Here is a 4,248-nt window from a genome sequence, read left to right on the forward strand (position 1 = left end):
ACAGTTGAGCTCCCTGCATGTCTATGGGAGTGTTCTAATCAAGTTGATGGTTCATTGGTCATCCCTACTAATACGGTCAAAAAGTAGTCACTCAAATTTGGTGATTTTGTAAAAATCTCCAAAACTCGAGGGAGGAAACTCGCCTCCAACCAGGGGTTTAGCCAAGATTCCAACACCCTCCCCACAAGCTCACCGCCGTTGGTTGATCACCGCTAACGTGCAGTGACTTTTTTCCTCTAAAAAAGCCACCTCTTTTTTATGCAAGGAAAATCTATAGCTTCTATGGCCCATTCCTAGGCCCATTCCCGGGGCCCATTCCATATTCATTGCATGCATCAGGCTAGACTAAATCCGTCAGTCTCCTAACCTATGCGCACGGCCGCTTCTCTGTGCCGGTTCGGAGACTGACAAAAATATAGCGCATAGAGTGTAGCAGTAGAATTTGACCCTACGTCATGAAACGTCACCTCATGAATATGGATTTTTCAAGCATATAAGATCGAAATTCACATCGGCGATGCGCTGGCTCAGTTTATTTTTACTGTCGCTTAGATGTAAATTTCGAATGTAATTTCCCTAAAAAGATAACTTTTACTAATCTTTCTTGACTTTCAATGAAGCATGTAGAAACTTTGAGTAAGTGGGCACACCTGGACTCCACTTGGGCATATACAGTGCTCAATTTTACGTTTATTTGATAAGGACAAATATCGTAACCGGGGATGGCACCATGCAATGCATGCATGCTATACACACATGCACATAAATGTGTATTGAAAACTGCAGGTGCTCCTGGAAATCAGAAATGTGAAATGACATGAGCCTGATCGTCAAAATACTTCTCCACCGCCCTGCACATTAATGGCATCTGCAACCTGACATACCAGAGATGAATGGGTGAATACTGCGTCTGAGATTTGTGCCGTTTGTGGTAAGTTTACTCGGACAGAAGTCTGAACTGTCACAACTTCAACTGTTGAGCGTGTACTGCTGGTTTGTTTAATACTGGCATCATAATACTAATCATGGCGTGTCCGTCCGTCCGTCCCTCTGTCCGCGCTTTATCGTAGGCGTGTGGCTTCGCTAACGCGCAAGCTCAAGCGGTGCGTATCGCGTCTGAAGCTATCGCGTAGTCGCGGAGTATACCCACGGGCGCTGGGCGAAAAGTCGAGCATCGGAAAGCATTACAGTGTGGTTAATCGTGCAGGTGCATCTCATCGGATTCCAAAACGGCACACGTGCAGAGGCCTATTAGTAGTTTAAAAGGTCAGGGCAAGTAGGCCTATGGGGTAACGGGTGTTCAGGGTTCGAATTCGGCTGTATCGCATAGCAGTTTGCTCCACATTTTGAAGTAACTGCTACCCAATTTTGCATTTGTATAGCAATTTTTATAGTGCTTTATTATATGAAAGTATCCTGATTATGATGAATTGGCCAAAAACTGCTATGCAAAATTTTTTAACGAATTCGAACCCTGCGGGTGTTGGGTAATGAGAGATAGTCACAAGAACCACCCAACCCGAGAACCGCGAAATCTAGTTATATATAAAAAAGGCGGAAATTATTCGGTTTTGTTACTGCGTAAGTCAATAAAGTCCTAACTCACGCTTGCATAAATTTACATTTAATATTAAGCATGCGCCAGTCACGCATTGCATTTACACAACAACTAGCGTAAGCACTGCGCCCAACAGGATGCTAGCTAGATGAGTCTTATTTTTTCCGCCTAATGCTGGTTTCATACTTTTTGCCGCTCTTGTCTGCAAGCCGAGCGGCACACCACTGAGCGGCAGTGGCATGACTCTGAATGGCACTCTTTCCGCGCAGCACCACTCCAACAATTGTATTTTGTTCTCATACGTCAGAGCGACACCGCTCTGAATTGATTTGGAACTCTTTGAAACCAGGTCACCAAACTCAAGGTGTAGGGTCTTAATAGTGTGCGCATTTTGGTGATTGCAACAAATTATCAAATCACAGGTACGCATCAGTATTCGCTCCATTGCCCAGGGCGCTTAACAAAATCATTTAAAATCATTTTGGGTGGGCGCTGATTTTTTACATTTCTTAGGCCAAGAAGATGTAAATAAAGGCCCAAAATATTCATCTATCATCGTGGTGTGTCATATGTTTCAGATTTGCATGGGCAGAACTAATAATGTAATATTATCAGTTTGCTTGATGTAAAGTCACTACAAATTATGTAGGTGGGCGGTTAATGGAACAAATACGGTACGGTACGCCAACCTAATCCTTCAGCCGCAGAGCGTACACATACAATGGTGGTCTGTTGGAGGTGGCACACTGAACGTAGGCCCAACTGATGTTAACTATCAAACTTGAAGCAAGTAAAAAAAAATACTATGGTCAATGTTTATGAATTCTAAAATTAGGCCTAAATGTAAATAAACCAAGACTACTAAATGTTTTGTATTGTTTGTTTTTTCAGTACACAACATGACTGTATAGTGTTCAGCAACTTGAAGTTTCACAACTCAGATGACAATCAATTATCACTGCAGGTATGTACAAATTAAACAACAAAAACATTGTGAGAGAAAGATATGATCACTTCCATATTGAATTTTGAACTGGAAGTCATGCATACAGGTCATAAGTTTTGTGTTATTTAGACCAAAATGTTTTGTGTTTATTAAGACAAAAATGTAAACCAAATAACCAATGTAGGCCGAGTATGCCCGGGGGGGCAGAGTGCCCCGGGCTTTTCCACTGACAAAAAATGGAAGAAAAAACTACCTGTCTGACAAAAAATGAAAGAAAAAACTGCCCCCTGACAAAAAATGAAAGAGAAAATCTGGAGGGCAAAGGAAAAGAAAAAGAAAAGGGGCAAGGAGCTCCTTTCCACCAATATTCACCCTGATCATGGGCAAAAATAGTGTAAAATGCATGAATGGTGTTGTTACATGTGCAAAAACAACAACATTTTAACTGTTCAAATGAGGGGCCTTCATAAGGCCTCATCGCATTACACTTCTGCATGAGGCCTAAAAAATGTTTGATCGGGCGTAGTCTTACCGACCCCAAAAGAGTCCCGACCCTGACTTTTTTTTTTTTTTTGCAAAATGAAAAATAAATTAATTAAATTTTTTAAAAGAAGAAAAGTTCAGCTAAATGGGTCATCTGGTTACGCCTAATCAAGCAATTTTTATGCCTATTTCAACAACTTTTGAAATTGGAATGTGTTACGATTTTGAAAGCCAACATGCTGTAATACCGTACATGATTGCATATCAATATTCTTTACTTTTATTGATTTAGCGTTCTTTTTTGTTGTTATTTTGCAGATCAAGAAGATGGATTTCAACTATAACAAGTTTTGCCTACAGCAACAATAGATGAATGATTAGCAAGCAATGGGTGCTGGCATTTTGCTGAACTGAAAATATGAAAAGACCAATTGTAACATTCACAATCATTGTTTAAGAGAGCGATTTTGTAACTCTTAATTCACATTCCTCCAGGAGTGAAATTCATACCGTAGTTTTCCTTACTGATGTTAACAGTAACAGTATCCTGCAGGGTTCATCAAAAATAAATGAAATAAAAGATTGGGTCGGATTTTTATCCAAGTCCACCTCATCTCAGTCATTTGAGTCAGAGCGATTCCATTTCATTGTATCCAGGTCAGTCAGCCACTTCCGAATTCATTTGTGTCTGAGTCTAGACTCAAATCCAAGTCCAACAAGACTATGGCAGATTTCATGCTCATAATCGGAAGTTACAGATTTTATATTAAAGATTCCAAAAAAAATTGCCACCAATCCCATTGTAGATGTTCAGTCACAAAAACAGGTGTTATATTTCTTGTAACTCTGCATCCATACATTGTGAATCGCAATCGCAAGCATGTAGAGTCACAAGAATTAAAACACCTTGGGCGGGTGTTGTTTTCTTATGAATAATGATTACTCTTCATGATTTTGTTGTTTATTATGTAGGGTGTCATTTGTGGGTAATTTACTGCACGGGTACCCGGCGCATTTTTTTGTTTGGGTAACCGTGTACCCAAAATTGCAAAAAAAAGTTATTTATTTTTTCGGTTTTGTAGTGTCCATGAACCTAAACATAAATGAAAAGATAATTAATGATTAAAAAAAAAAAAAAAATTTTTGCACGATTTTTGTGTTTTTAATATGAAAATTTATACTTTGTTTTCATGTCATACTCTATTAATGATATCAAAATGCATTGAATTTGAAAAATGCACAAAACATTGTGCAAATTTTT

The 4,248-nt window shown here is 39.3% G+C and overlaps 1 long non-coding RNA gene across 2 annotated transcripts; it reads left to right on the top strand.

Annotated features, from left to right (window-relative positions):
• The first annotated feature begins 326 nt into the window (after positions 1-326).
• LOC140138437 (uncharacterized) lies at positions 327-3,375 on the top strand. 2 transcript variants are annotated; one of them, XR_011856999.1, is made up of 3 exons: positions 327-931; positions 2,450-2,522; positions 3,306-3,375. It is a non-coding gene; the product is annotated as an uncharacterized lncRNA (long non-coding RNA). The 2 variants fall into 2 exon arrangements; XR_011857000.1 differs by having other exon boundaries at positions 327-897.
• Positions 3,376-4,248: the final 873 nt, after the last annotated feature.

Source organism: Amphiura filiformis, chromosome 17, assembly GCF_039555335.1.
Source record: "Amphiura filiformis chromosome 17, Afil_fr2py, whole genome shotgun sequence".
NCBI classification, from domain to species: Eukaryota; Metazoa; Echinodermata; class Ophiuroidea; order Amphilepidida; family Amphiuridae; genus Amphiura; species Amphiura filiformis.